Consider the following 16,525-nt stretch of genomic DNA (forward strand, 5'->3'; position numbering starts at 1 on the left):
CACAGTGGAAAAGTCTGCACCGGGTCAGGGAGGACTTTAGTCCCCACCCCAGCTCCAAAAGCCCACACTTTCTGTGGGAGGTGTCTAGATGCCCTCCCAGTACCTTCCAGGAAGGCACTGACATCCAACCCCCCCCCCCCCCCCAAAAAAAGACTTCAAAAAATAAAATAACTTACCTGGCTGTCATTAAACTGCTGCCGGAACCTTCCTGGAATGTAGAAATGATGTGCCAGGAGAAAGGGGGAGGGGGAGGAGGATTTTTTTTAATCAATTTTGTAAGAGTTTTATCAATTTTGCTCAGACATTAAATCTGTTTAACAGATAGTGAGTGTATAGCTTTGAGGATATGTTGAATAAACTCATTCAGTGGTCATTTGGAGGCTCCTGTTAATTGCCCTTTTTATACATTGAATAAATTATACTATTTTTCCAGCCCTTGTAGCTTGTTTCTGGGACTGGCACACATCAGTCAAATAAGGATTTAACAGTAAATATTTCAATTAATGCTATATATATATAGAGAGAGAGAGAGTCTAAAGTTGGTAGTCTAGCAACATGTTTTAGGTTAAACATAGATTTGATTTGTCCCCAAATCAATACTCCACCTAAGTTAATGTTTGACATTAAAAGGACCTATCAAATTATGGCATATTGCAGAATGTGCAGTGCATGCAATAAACAATACCACCAATGGCAAACTGTCACTCTCTGATCTATTGTGTATACCAAAAGAACAAATCCTAGCCTAAATCTATAAAGAAACTAAGAAGAAATTGATGACACATGCATCAATAGTATTTAAATAGGTATAAAAGCCATGCAATTTGTCATAATGAGAACTATGAAGGATATAATGGCCAAATCTGTAAACCAAATGTAGGCAGTGATATCTTGCTTATTTAATGGTTTTTAATTATTACATTTTTAAATATTTTCAGAAACTTGGAATTATTATTTTTTCATACTTATTTACTTAGATTAAACAAGTTGACAATATTTTCTTAACAAAAGAAAAATATACTTTCTTAAAGTTTATGCCTGTACAATACACATTGATACATACTTAAATCACTAAGGTCTTTTGTCCAAGGCTTCAGGGAGAAGGTGAACAAAGCAAACTGAATCCCATTTGTCTCTTGTGAAACTAGCCAAAATATCTCTTGAAAACAGAAAAGTCTAAGAAATGGGCATTGGGCATGAATGTAAACCATCACAATGTGAACATCCACCAACTTTGGAAGGACTGAAAATGCATGTTCAAAGCCAATTATTGCAATGAGAAGCCATCTCTGTATTTTGAAAGGATGAGGATACATGCCAATTCAGTACCATGTGGTTTGCCAGGAAATGGCTTTGGAACAGTCGTTTGGCAGCATATCAGAGAGAGAGAGAGAGAGAGAGAGAGAGAGAGAGAGAGAGAAGGAGAAGAAGAAGAAGAAGAAGAAGAAGAAGAAGAAGAAGAAGAAGAAGAAGAAGAAGAAGAAGAAGAAGAAGAAGAAGAAGAAGAAGAAGAAGCCATCCGGAAATACAGAGCTATATTGAAATATAATGATAGTAGCTTTTGGATGGGATTTAGGAGATGATGTTCAGGGTAGATTTTGCTTCTGTTGAAGCTTCCGGTTTTGTCATTTGTGTTGTACACCTTTCACCACTTTAAATATCAGGACATTGATTAATATCTGCTACAATTTTTATGGTATTTCCTACTGTGACAATGATATTTTCTTTCATCATGAAATCTCTCCAAAGGGTATGTCTAGCAAAGCCAATTTCTGAGATTGCTTAATTGAGGTATGAAGGCCATTTGGGAAGGATATAAGCAGACTGTGTCCACACAGACTGTGAGGGAGCATATATCATTGCTCCCTCACAGTCTCGTAATATATTAATTACAACAAATACTTTTGAAGTGTAACATTCCTCCATTTCAACACAACAATTCACAATATGAGATGAATCACACTTTGAAATCTTGAAACTACACATACTAGGACATAAATAGTTGGGAATTTAATCCTTGCAGGCAAGAATGAACCGTTTTGCTATCTTTCTCCTCATTTCACCATTTTGACAAATAGTCACAGTTTGGTTCTTATTTGTGCAAAAAAGTGCTTTTTATCAGAAAGCTGTGGGTTTATTTGGAAAATGACATTTTCTGTGCAGAACACCCAAATGTGTTTTTAATGCAGAATTGTGACCTGTAATGGTTTTCAACTATTCCTGACACTCAAGAAACCATTTTTCAATCATTTTTCAGATATTTTCAAATATTATTTCAATCTCTGATACACAAACATTTCTAAACTTCATTGTCACACTACAGAATCATAGAGAAATGTTCCTGATTCTTCACTGAATGCTGATTGGCTTTGAAAGCTCTCAACACTTTAATCTGTTATTCTGAAGAACTTTCTGTATTTTTCCCAAAAGAATAGAAAGATCCATATAACGTACCTATTCAATTTTTGGCAAATACTGGAAATGGGGACAGGCTTGGGACATGTAGATTGGTATACAGAAATTAAAATTAAAATGGGAACTTCGGCCCCATTGATGCTGCATTATATAGACAGTGTAGACTAATAATACAGTTCAGTGCAGTTAAACTGTACCATATGAGTCTACACTGATTATATATCAGTATCCAATTCAGTATTCAACTGAATTAAATAGCTTATCACCTTCTTCCCAGAACATTATCTTCTTCTCAGATTTTGGGTTCCATAAGTATGCTTGGATATTTAACTTATATTAGCAAGTAGGGCTTATTAGCATTGTGATAAATTATAAGAAGACAATTCTTCTTTGTGAGCTAGAAGGTAAGTTGCTGACTATTTGTTCAATGACAAGGGAGCGTAGTTTATTTTATAAATAAAAATGGCTACTAATAACATAAAGTATTCTGGTTATACTAGTTTCAGACCTACAAGAAAATGTTCAGGATTACATTCAAGAGAGTCAGGAAAGTCATATGCTCATTTCAAAATCTCTCCGTCTTCAAATTTAATATGCCAGGAAGAGTGCTAGACTGCAAGATCTGTCTCTAGCACGTAAAGTGTCCACTTGAGATGAGGCAAATGATCCCCAATGACCAGTCTATGAACATAATATCACTTGGAGGACTTAAAGAGCACATATTTACATGTTTAAAAGCAGCACTCATTTTTACATTGTTATCATTACTAATCACTTCTATTACACTCGTGTCAAAAGACTTAGTGCTCTTCTCTTTGAAAGAAACAAACAGATAAACAAACTAACACAGAGAAAACTAGGTGGCAGAAATAAGGTATGCTGATATAAGCATCATTGTTGATAATGATGTATTTTCGATGGAAGGAATTTGGGGACAAAGATATAATCAATCATATAACCCCCACTTTCTCATCCTCAGTATGAAATTGAAATAACATATTATATATAAAGTAGATCAGGCATTTTGGATGAGTAAATCCAAAATGGCAAGTTTTGTGTCTCCTGGGTGGAAAGGTAATATGCTCCATGAGAGCTAGATGTTTGACTATCCTCCTTTCCCCACCCCTCATTCACTATGTATATGCAAATACAGTATTCCAAAATCCAAGAAAAACTGAAATCTGAAACATTTCTCATCCCAAGCATTTTAGATAATGGAAATTCAGCCTACATATGAGGTTTCCTAATTCAATGTCTCCTCAGGGTGACATTCTATTTCAAAGGTTTTTCTGTGCCAAAGCTACACATAATTGTTGTTATTGTCCTCAAGTAATTTTTGACACTGTGACCCTTGTTTTCTTGAAAAGATTTGTTCTAAGGGGATTTACCCTTGCCTTCCTCTAAAAGTACCGGATTACTTTTAAGATACTGGTTCTAACCTTTAAGGCCTTACATGGTTTGGGGCTGGCGTACCTGAGGGCCCGCTTATCCCCCTACCAACCCCAGAGATTACTTCGGTCCGAAGACCAAAATTTGCTTGAAGTCCCTAACATACGGACTTATCATTTGTCTTCTACTAGGCAGAGAGCCTTCTCGATTGTAGCCCCTCATTTATGGAATGCCTTGCCAGTTGAAACTCAAACTATCCGAGATCTACTTGCCTTTCGGAAAGCCTGCAAAACCTTGCTCTTCCGACAAGCTTTCAATGGGTGAAAAACTCAGGGCTATGTCTGTTTTTATTGTTGTTTTTATTGTTATTTTAAAGCTAAGTGTATTGTTTTAATCTATTTCTGTAAACCGCTCCGAGCGAAACTGGGAGTAGCGGTATACAAGTCTAATAAATAAATAAATAAATAAATAAATAAATAAAATAAAACAGAGAAAGTGTGACTTGGCGAAAGTCACCCAGTGGGTTTTCCATGGCTTAATAGAGATTTGAACGCTTTGTGTCCAGAATCCAAGTCTAACTCCCAAACCACTATGCCATGCTGCTCTCCATAGATACACATACTCAATTTGTCATTTAGCTGATGTAGCACTGAAAGAAAGCCCAAAATATAAATGGAAATGACATCCTGTAATTCAAATTAGCTTTGCTGGAAGGGAAAGGGCATAATTCAAAAGTTGTTCCAATGTATTTCTTATATCATCTCATATCCTTTCATACCTGTATCTTCCACTGTCAGTGTGTAGCATGCATCTTTGTCTTGGTTTTGCTATTTCATCTGTCACAGATCCAAACAGGGCAACACAGGATGGTGCTGCTTATAATGGTGAGCATAATAATCATCCTTTTAAACAGACTATCATTAAATCAGTCAGAAAGCACCCTACAGCTTAATGGGAAATTAAGTCATTAGTCAGCAAATAAATGGATATGTCCAGGCACCTTCAGTCATGTCACAATCTTTGCCCTGCTTTGAAACTCTGATGTGAGGTAGTATACGATGAATGGTAATTTTGGATGCTATAAGAGTAATTAAATACATGTCTAGGACAAAAAGAAAATGGTGCATCTCTTTAACACAGTGTTACTTTAGATCCTGTCTTTCCATCAATGTGTTCTGTATAATCAATTTCCTGTCCCCTAGTAAATACTGTTAAATGGCACAAAGCAATACCCATCAAAGTAATCCTTATTGCTTGCCTAGCCTGAACTAAATATCTCTCATATTTAGCCACAAAAAGAGGTTATGACAAAAGTGAGGAATGCTCCAATAAATCTCTACAAGAGAAAATGGATATTTGCTAAAGAGCATCCATAATAAGAAAGGCTGGAATCCAGTTTCAAAGGAGACAGGTAAACTAAGCAAATACATTTGAAAAGCAACATTGAAAATTACAATACCTTCAGAAAAAGTTAATATCTACATTACTATTTTACTTCAAGTTTAGTCTATCTTATCTGGAAATATGCAAGCCAAAATACTCCAAAAACAGAATCTTTTCCCCACCAGACACCCATTTCCATCCTTGGAGAAATGGGTCTAGTCTGTCACAAGTCCAGTGCTTGCTGGGTTTTTCCTCAAGGAGTTATAACAGTGGAAAAAGAAGAGCAAGGAAGACATCACTAGCAAGAAGATCCCTGAAAAAGGAGGCATTCCAGGCACTTCCATGCTCACCTTCTACCCAGCCAATGTTGATGCATAGCAAAGCAGGCACCTTGGAAACAGTCATGAGAGAAAGCACAGAGCAACCCCATCAGTTGCTGCCTGTAAATATGCCACAGAGAAGGAAAACCACTCACTGAATGAGGGGGGGGGGGTAGAGGCAAGGTAGGGGGATGGTCTACTCTTTTCCCTGCTTTACTGTCATGGAAGAATCTGCTTTTTTTACAGGGGCTTTGCGTAAAGTGAGTCCTCTCCCCATCAAATCTCCTTAGGATAAAAACTCAGTGAAAACTGGAAGTTTGACTATCCTCTCCCATCATTCATTCCCTGTGTATATGCAAATATAGTTATTTCAGAATTCAAGAAAATATGAAATCTGAAAAATATCTGGTCTCAAGCATCTTGGATAATGGAGAATCACTGTGCATATGAACTTTCCTAATTCCTTCAGAGAGGGAAATCCTATACTTTAGCAACATTTCATTTAAAGTGATTCCTGAACTGAAACCAAGTTTTTTGAATACGTGACACCTAAGAAATTTTAAGAGAAAACAGGCAAAAGTTTGCTCATTTGTTGCAGAATACATTCCTATACTTGCACAGCAGCTATGATAGAGAATTGCATGGAAGTATGTGCCACAATTCTCCACAATGTATATAATACAGCTCCTTCTGTTAAAATGAGCAGATCACTATCCAACTAAACTATCGAATGATCTGCTCTTTGGGGGAAAATACACATTCTTTCACCTGGAGTTCTCTGCAGTCCAATTTACCTTGGTTAACAAGGCCATTCTATTTAGAGCAAAATATCTCAACCAGAACTCCTTCATGGACTTCATAGAAACAGCAAGTAGTCTAATAATAGGACTGTTGTTAAAAGATATTGTGTTCAAATGAAAGTTTCACCCACCTGCTGCCTCCATTTTCATTTTCCCATGCTCAAAGTCATTGTGCTGTAGAAATTTCCAAAAGGCCAAAAGCTTTGCATTCTGCCTGATGTTCAAATTGAAAAAGAGAAAGAAAAAGTCTCAGTTGTTTAGGATTTAAGAGTGGGTGAAAGAATCTGAAGTAATAAATGGTAGGACCACATGGAACAGAGGAGATGAGGAAAGATTACAAAAGAGGGAAATGAATACAAAAATGTTAGTAATATTTTCTTATTACCAGGCAGCTAACCTTTTCTTCAGAGCCATTGTGGTATAGTGGTTTGAGTGTAGACTGGTTGTGTGATATGCCAGAATTTGAATACTCACCAATCCATGAAAAACCACTGAGTGAGCTTGGGTAAATTTCTCAACCCCAGAGGAAGACAATGATAAATCCCGTCTTGCTACAGGGGGCGGGGATGACAAGGGCGCCATGGACTGCAAACTACTTGAAGGCACACAATAATAACAACAAAACTTTTCATCCAAAAGAAGGCACTGTATCCCATCTGATTTTGGGAGCTAAACCGAATCAAATCCAGTTAGTACTTCAAGAGGAGACCACCAAGTAAGACTATTTTGTGTAGATTGTGTTTGGAGACAGACTATGGAAAACAATTTCTAAGCACTCCCTGCCATAAAAAATCCTAAATGATTCATATGGTTGCCATCAGTCAACAGGCAATTTGAAGTTGTTTTTTTCGTGTTAGGAGTGACTTGAGAAACTGCAAGTCGCTTCTGGTGTGAGAGAATTGGCCGTCTGCAAGGACATTGCCCAGGGTATGCCCGGATTTTTTTTGATATTTTTACCATCCTTGTGGGAGGCTTCTCTCATATGCCCGCATGGAGCTGGAGCTGATAGAAGGAGCTCATCCATGTTCTCCCCAGGTTGGATTTGAACTTGGCAGCCTTCAGGTCAGCAACCCAACCTTCAAGTCACAAGGCTTTAACCCACTGTGCCACCGGGAGCTCCTAATTTGAAGGTGTATATATACATACATTGGCCACTCTGGAACCTTGTTGACCTCTGATGGCTTTTAGGTGTGGAAAGTAACAGCTGTATGCTGCCATATTTTGACTGTCATAAAAGCATTAAAACAAGGGTGCTCCAGCATCATGAAAACAGAGGACCAGATGGTTACTGTTCTTCACGCAGCCCAAAATTCGGCGATGGTAACAGATTTTTTGTACTGTTGCCATGGAGCCCACCGGTTCCCAACCTTTGGTCCTCCAGTTGTTTTAGACTTCATCTTCCACAATTCTTAACAGCTGGTAAACCTGGGATTTCTGGGAGTTGAAGTCCAGAACAACAGGAAGACCAAAGGTTGGGAACCACTGCACTAGACAATAATCACTCAGCTGTAAAAATTGTGTCTTCCCCTACACCCTCTAACAAAGATTTGACAGACTGAACTCTTCCATTACTTAAGCTTAGTTTAAGCATACTTAATAAGAAAGAAATTAGTACAGCATAAACCCAGTGCAATCATTAACTGCCCACATTAATTCTCCCAATCCTTGGGATGTTAAATGTATCAAACATCATAGAAAGATAAAGATTCTTTTAAAAAAAATCACACTGTCTTTCACTGGAATTCATATTGACATAGGGAGATGTTTCCCAGGACAAATAAACAGAGCCTGTTTCTCCTCCCCCCACCCCTTAGGTTCATGACTGAAATCTGATGGACTGCCAGTATGTTCTGAATCAAGATGAGAAGCTTATTACTAGATATGGCTTCTTTTTATAAATGCTGTTCTTTTCACATGCATGATTAAAAGGTTAGCTCTAAAAGATGTCATGGTTTTGGCATTTTTCCAGCTCCCCGTCAAGAAATACCTCAATCTCTGGAAAAACAATCATATTCATTTTGCATGAAGCACCCAAAAGTGTCAGGGGAAGCAAGAGATGATTTTTGGATTATATATTTGGCATTTCAAAGGTAGGTGCACCCAATGTTGGTGCCCTTCTATATAGTAAGAATGGGCAAAATTTGGCCCCCATGCTGTATGCCATTTTTGTGGGCCCCAGGGAACCCTTGTGATTTAAATATTTTGCTCCAAAATGTAGTCAAGGAACTTTAAAGAACATTTCCACAACCTCTGGAATTATGGGAAATCTTTCAAATGTCATTTTACACCAAATTCCCTGCTAGGAATCCTAGGGACATTTCCATTGTGTGTGAGTGTGGTGTGTGTGGAGGGTTAGACTAAGAGAGCTCCTTCTTTGAAATGGGAAGTGAATAGGAAGTGACTTGTGCTCAGTTTCTATTCTTAAAAAGATCTCTCGTGTGCATAGAATTTTCACAAAATATGGTGAAACTGGCTCCTCGTGCCTTCTAAAAGTTGTTTGTGGGCATCTGAGAGCAAAAACTTTTTTTTAAAGGAGAGGGTAAATTGGAAGATGTGTTCCTCCAAAATCTTCTGAAAAACCCTATCTTTCACAGTTGTCCACCGTCATTGTCCAACAGGCCCTTATTTCACCAGTTCTAAAGCTCACTCACTCCCTGTTTTAGGGGCTACAAAATGAGGTGCACATTACAACTGATGGTGCCTTAAATTTGCAAGGTTGCCTCCAAGAGGGGGGAAGAAGAGATGGAAGGAAGAGGAGGAAGAGCTCACATCTCTATCCATACTGTAATTTGACAAACAACCTGATTTTCTTCCAGTCCTCACTAAAGATGCAGCATTTGGACAGCCTTGTCTAGAATTAGTTTCTCCCTCTCCCCTTGCTTCCATTTTTATAAGTAGAGCCAGACATTATCAGCTCTGATTTAGAGACGATTTATGGGCTTCTTCAACACTAGGTTGTTTTTATTTTGTTGTTATTTGATCGTTGTTAGGAAGGAAGGCATGACTAGACAAAGTAAACGAAAGGAACCTGGTCCATTTGACCTTGATCAAAAGATCTCCCCTTGAACATATCCCAAGACTGGCTTGAATAATGAGGCTTGTCACAAAGGAGAGCGATAAAGACAGAGTATTTGACATCAGCTACAATAACATTTCATCATTGCTAAAAATGTTCCATCATGGGCCTCATAATGTACCTAGGGATCATGCATGACTTATTCCCATAATGGCAGCAGGTCTCTTTCAGAATACCTTTCCCGGTCATGGAAAGTCAGACTAGTGGAGTGCTTCTGCTTCGTCACTTATCCTATCTGGGTCCAAAGGAGAGATTTCACTAGACTAGAGAACAAATCTTGCCTTGTTGGCTGGAAAGCTGGGCCTGGAGGAGGGATGAAGAAAAGGTGCTAGTGGAAAGGAAGATTTGAAAATTTGCTAGGAGAAGTAACAATAGAATTGTTTAGAAGTATCAATATCAAGTTGTTTAGAAAAAGCAGTATCATTAAAGCATCCATACATTAAAGAGCACTAACCCATCCTGGTCAATATCCTATTTCCCTTAGCAGCCAATTAAGACGGTAAAAAAGGGCTTCCAGACTGTCTTCCTGGGAAATTTGAATTCCTGAACATATCATAATAAACATAAAGCTTTAAGTGGAAAACAGCTGCATAAATATTCAGCATTAATAACTGTTCAATCTTTTTTTGCTCTTCCCTCCACCACCATCTATCAGAGAAGAAGCTGGACTTCAGGGCTTATTATGCCTTTTAGACAGCAGAGGCCTTTCGAGTTGCACACCATTCATTAAGGTGATCTCCTGCACAAGCCTTGCCTGCTGAAATTTAGATCCAAGAGACCTTGTTTCCTTCTATATTTTCCCTGACAGCATCTATCCTGCAGCTGGTGCTATTTAAAGAACTGCTATCCTATTACAGCCACCTCCCCACCAGGCTTGCTTGCAGGCCCAAAATCAACTCTGTGGATGCCAGGAAGCTCCTTTTATCTTACCAGTTCCACTGTTCTCCAGTGCAGAGATCCTTGATTTTAATTTCTTGCTGAAATGAATTCATCCCAATGAATACTAATCCTTCCCTTGTTCTTTTTTCACTTGGTTGCCTCTCTCAATTCTGTATGCATTGGCCACAGCTGGCATCAATTTTAGAACAAGTCATACTTATCTGTTCACAGCATTGATTATGGTTCTGGTTCAGAAGGTCCTTTCAGCCAAAGCTCCACCTCCTTCGCCTTCTTCGGTCACTTATAAATCTCTAAGACAATGGCCTGTGGGGTTATGATTTATTGGGATTGTTATCAAACCAGGAGTGAATCTGAGGCAAAATACTTTCATCCATCTAGGAATCAGACATTTGAAAAATATATTAGTTTTGATACTTCTTTTTATTAATTCATATATTGTGGTACAGGTGGAAATTATAAGGGTGCATCCTCTCTCTAATGAAACAGTAACTATGCATAGGATAAATACCTCTTTTCAGTCATGGTTTTTCTGATGTATTTCTTGCTGTTCATTACTGCTCATGGGAGTCTGCAGAATGGACAAATCTAATCATAGAAAATGAAAGCCTTCTGTGAATATAATGCAGCACCTAATGTAATGATAAGTAAACAATAGGTCATGAAAAATGTAAATATAAAATTTGTTTCTTGCATCTTAGTTTTTTCCTTTCAAGTCAGTAGATAACAATCCCAATAAATCATAACCCCACAGGCCATTGTCTTAGAGATTTATAAGTGACTGAAGAATACTTTGGATAACTTACAGTGAAGAGGATAGCAGAGCCATAGGGCACAGAACTGGAAGTCACAAAGCAAGTGCAATAGATGTCTAGGAGACACAGTCTAACTCTGGTGAACCAACTTTATGAATTTAAGATGGCCAGTAAAACACTTACTAAGAAAAATACACCTCTGTGAAATGTAGTACAAGTCCCATACCCACAGGACCAGTACCCCCAGTTTTACCTACTCACATCCAACAATATATGACCTCCAATGGTGAACTGGCCAGGGTGTCAGCTTGCTCAGTGGCAAGTGGACCCCCTTAAACATCAAGCAATATGCCAAAAATGTTAATGACCTTTTATTAGTTTGAAAATCTCATAGAAGTTCCAATATTATTACTGTGTGCAACTAAAATTTACATTGCATTACTATTTTACTTAAAAACATTATTAAATACCTTATAGTTGTGCCTCCCCCTTTATATCCTGGCAATCAATATTTTTAGACCCAGGTGATTTTATGGTATGCTTCCACAGGAAGTTACCATATAGTCACTTTGGAGGACCTAGGAAATCTCTAGAGAAGATATCTCTCTAGGAATTTTCTAGGTCTTTTAGAACAATTCTATGGTAACTCCTGGCAGAAGTTGCCATTCATTTCAAAAGACCTCACTATTATCTGTGATTTCTTGTTTATGCTCTAAATTCAGGAACATGTTTTCAATTAAATACTAATTGCAATTGTTCACTGAATGCCATTCATTCAAATATACACTAATTATGCTATCAATTCAGTGGTACCATATTTCTTCAATTGTAAGACACACCCCAATTTCAGTACCGACAGAAAACAAAATATATAATATACACCTGCGATTCTAAGACTCTGACCATTTTTAGAGATGGCTATATAGGAAAAAAGTGTGTCTTAGAGTTGGAGAAATATAATATATAGTATACATTTTCCTACACAGTTTAGAATCCTGATCATATAGGTTTTTGCACCATGATTGAGAAGTACAGCTGCCCTTTTCACCTCACTTACGTGTGCTTGAATGAAATGTAATGTCAAAACAGGGATATTGTTTACTGAATATAAAACTGATATAGATTTCCAGCACATATACACTTCAAGTTTTGGTCTATAGCATTGCATTTGATTTAAAAGGGAGTGAGGAACACATTAGAAAGAGCCCTTGATATTGGAAAGAGCCCTCCAAGGTATTTTCTCCAAGGTAATACCACTGTCTTCATGCAGCTGGAAACTCATATTTGTATAAACAAAAGTCTGACCTTATGATCATTTTTAAGAAGTCATGTGAGAATGCTTCTGGGCTAATCAAAGTCCAGATCTTTAAACAGTTAATAATATACAAGAGAAAATAGAGTAAAGGTGAGATTTCTCTTTCTGCATATCATTTTCTTCCTTGTAATATTTATGCTATTTCATATTTCATCACCCAATAGTGCCATCACAACCCTTCCTTCTCTCTATTTTCTATAAAAAGAATGCAGAATAAAATTAGAAAGCCATGTTTTTACAGTGCTACTGCAGTAACAATCTATCTTGAAATGTTTTCCATAACAAACTGTTTCTTCTGTTACCCATAATGCACAGGTATGAGAATTTTTCTCTCATTTGGGATTAAGAATGCATGACAGAAAGTGGGACACATCAATAAGGGGAGGAGAATGTGGGTTTTGGAGAACTGGAAGAAAATTAATTGTCATCTTGCTTGCAGATTGTAATAATCATTACAATTTAATTTTCAGGAATAACTCCACACAAAAGAAAGTAAGTGAGGGAGAAATTTGCTAACCATATGTAAGCACTTAATCCCCCCCCCCCCCGCATTTTCCCCTTTAATTTGAGATGTGCATAAAGTCTGTGGTACTTTTCCACTTTATTTATATGCAGCGAAGATTGGTGACCTTCATCTATAAAAGCCATAAAAGCCTTAAGATAATGTTGATTTTCATATATATAGGTTTAGCCATGAATTTATCGACAACTATGTGATTAACTTTTCAACCTTAATGTTGCATTAGTCCAACTTCAATTACTTGATTTTTGAACGACTAGGGAAAGACAGTGTCTTTGGGGTTTTCTCTCTGCTTTAATACTTTGCTGATATGATAGTGGATTAATATGAAGATCCCTATCTCCAAATCTCATCGTTCTGTCTGCTAACAGCAGTTCTGCCCTTTGTTACATCACTGGGGTAAAAGAGTTTGGAACTAATTTGCAAGTAAAATGACTTTCAGTAGAATGCATAAGCTGTACATGAAGCATAGATACTGCAATGCTCTCACAGGTTTCAACCAGTAATCCCTGTTGATGGAAGTTGGGTTAACACTTTTGGATCACATGTCAATGGGAAATCATATACTGTACATGGAAAAGATTTCAGGTTGAGGTCTACTCATCTTCAGATATGGTTCTGAAAGATTCCTGTCTGAAATCATACAGAGCTGTTGCCAGACATCACTGACAATGGAACAAGGATAGGTGCCACTCATTCATCCTACTCATGCCATCCTCCCTGGTCTCTGGTACTACTGTGTCCCTTTGTTCACCCATGGCTTCCTTTTCCTCATTTGGCCTCCAGACCTTGCTCTCCCATATGTGAAGGACAAACCAGCTAAAGTTCTATGGTATGTTGTAATATTGAATATATTATTATATTATTATTATATTATATTTTAAATCCATAAATTTTACCATGGGTGTAAAAAAATGCATAAGGATATATAACATAATTCAGCCCAAGTCCCCCTTCTGGACCAGTCCTCACACCCCGCCACTGAGATCCCTGGCTCCTACTACAAAAAAGGATGCCAAAATAGAGAATCATAACACTCCCCTCCTGCCCCCTGAAGCTTTCGGGGAACACAATACTCCATTTAAAAACAACTTGAGAAGTTTACCTCTTCTTGGACTGGAACCAGTCATCTTTCAAAATCAGAAATAACTTGGAAGTATAGGCATATGGACCCTGAAACCTCTGCAATTGTCAAGTCCTGGCCTAGCATCTCTAATTGAAATGACCTGGTGAATCTTAGATATGGAAAACTTTGCTCAGAGGCCCTAGAGAACCACAGAAGCAATATCCAGTGTTTTACACCAAGACAGATGTGTGATTTTAGTGGATCTGCTTCTGTACTGTTAATAACAATAGACATGGAGAACTCTAGGAAGTGAAGGCTTCTAGAATAGAATAGAATAGAATAGAATAGAATACTTTTATTTGTCATTGTGTTACTGCACATTGAAATTACATTCTAGCAGGGTTGTGGAGTCAGAGTTGTGGAAGAGTTGGAAGTCATTATGGTTGGAATCAGAATCTGGGTTGGTAAAAATGTAATGAATCTGACTGTTTTCAAAATAAGAAATTGCAATATTATTATAATATATGGCAAATTTATCATTTTGTAGATATATACTTAAGTAAATACATTTTTCTATCAATCTAAAAGTAACTTGATGATTTATGCGATGGTGAAGAAATGCCAAGTACTACCATTTTACTATAGTAAATTTTGTTATTACTAATTAATATGCACTTGCCATTTATCAAGAAGTCAGAATCAAAGCTGGAGTTGAACAGTGAAAAATGGAGGAGCTGGAGCCTAAGGTTTGTTGTACTCCACAAACCTGGATATGAAAGAGACAGAATGGTCATCTGATCGCTTTTTTCATACTTGTTTCTTTCAAAGAGAAACACAAAAAGCAAGGCCAGTTTGAGAAGCAAATGGGAGGATCCTGTATGCTTGGAAAAATGCAGTAGACTAATGCATTGAATGATTACAGAAGTGAATTTGCTTAGAATTTATGCAGCATCTGTTGAAAACTAAGGGTGTGGGTTGTTTCTGCTATCTCCCATCAGTTGAGCTAACTTGGGGGGGGGGGGGATCTCACACCCAACAGGTAATTAAAAATTATGAGGAAAAGAGGAGCAAGTTTACCCTCCACCTGCAAAGCAGCGGAGTCTCATTGATACGCAGGAGGTTTTAGTCTGTGACTTTCAATGTCTTCAGCAGCATCAAACTGATATTTCAAAGAGATTAAGAACTGAAGGGAACATATGATCCCCATTTAAAGCCAAGACTTCAGATTTAATGAGGCTGTATCAGAATGAGATATGATCCAGATATCAAATTGCATTTGTTTAGCCCATCACAGCTTAATAAATCACAGCAAACATTTAATAAATATTTATCTTCTTTTAATCACCATTTAGTACTTTCTCTCTGATCTCCCGTTCCCTTAATGGCTCACTCCCATATTTATTAAATGTGATTTCAATTTCTTAAATAATCAATATATCTTTTTTATTTTTATAATTCAGCCAGCTCTGCTGAACTTTTCCAAGATTTAATTAAGATTAAGTTTTAATCTTTAATTCCAATATATAAATTACCACACATTCACTATTAAGTCATTATTTCGTAACCTCATTTGGTATTAAATCTTGGTTGGCAACATAGAGAAATTCCACCGCACTTACAGCACAGACATTTATGAACTGCAAGAGAATCATTGGGATGGAGGAGGGACTGGATTGCAATTACATCCAGTGACTGATGGGAATGTGTAATTAATATTATAAAGCAAGCACTAACAAAGAAGGAACAAGAGGAGATGTGACAAAGCTTTCAACCATGCAGTGATCTTGTGCAATGGTATAGCTCAGAACTCAGTCAATTGCATCAGCTACAGCAAAACAGGAAAAGAGTAATAAATAAGAAGAGCCATAGGGCCCATGCAGGTTCAGTGCAGGATCAACTATATGGAATAGCAAATTCTTGAAGAATACCACTCTCTTTAACCTTGCATTTGGAGGAGTATTTTCTGACCCCAATGGGAATTTTACTATAGACGAATGGAGGTCAGAGTCGATATTATACATTTCCTATTTCCTGACCCCAGTGGAATTTACATTGTGACCCTAAATGGTGCCAGTTTACTGACAACTATAGACGGTCACTTTGATTTCATTGCTTTATGATTTATTGCAAAAGGCATGGTTAGGACAACAAAAGAGATGGGGGGACTTCAACAGCGTTTTCTTGGAAGTTGTTTCATTTAGTGTTTCTGGCTTGTAAAAAAATATTATACATGGCAGTTGATTGACATTTTGAGGCATAATTCAGGTAATAATCTCACCAAGCAGCCACCTTTCTTTAGGTGAATTCTACAACAAAATATGGCTCTGGGGAAAGAAAATGTTCCACCCTGGTATATGAGGGTTAAGTAAAATCTGGTAGGAAAATGGTTTCTAGCTGAAATTTCAGCCAAATGATCTTTGCCCTTTGATGGCTTTGATGCCCTGGATGGCAGTCTAATGTGGCAAGATTAAGCAGATAAAGTTACTCTATTTCATTCATATTTGCACCCAAAAATCTGCATTTTGGTTCGTTCTTCAGCTAAAGACACCCAAAAAGCACCAGCTAGTGTTCCCTAGCATGCCATAGAGA

The 16,525-nt window shown here is 37.5% G+C and overlaps 1 long non-coding RNA gene across 1 annotated transcript; it reads right to left on the reverse strand.

Annotated features, from left to right (window-relative positions):
• Positions 1–150: 150 nt before the first annotated feature.
• On the reverse strand, positions 151–14,198 carry LOC134297380 (uncharacterized). The gene is made up of 5 exons (XR_010004100.1): positions 13,976–14,198; positions 10,792–10,868; positions 9,505–10,586; positions 6,439–6,521; positions 151–4,676 (listed from the first exon to the last, which is right to left on the reverse strand). It is a non-coding gene; the product is annotated as an uncharacterized LOC134297380 (long non-coding RNA).
• Between the last annotated feature and the right edge of the window lie 2,327 nt (positions 14,199–16,525).

Source organism: Anolis carolinensis, chromosome 3, assembly GCF_035594765.1.
Source record: "Anolis carolinensis isolate JA03-04 chromosome 3, rAnoCar3.1.pri, whole genome shotgun sequence".
Classification (NCBI taxonomy): Eukaryota; Metazoa; Chordata; class Lepidosauria; order Squamata; family Dactyloidae; genus Anolis; species Anolis carolinensis.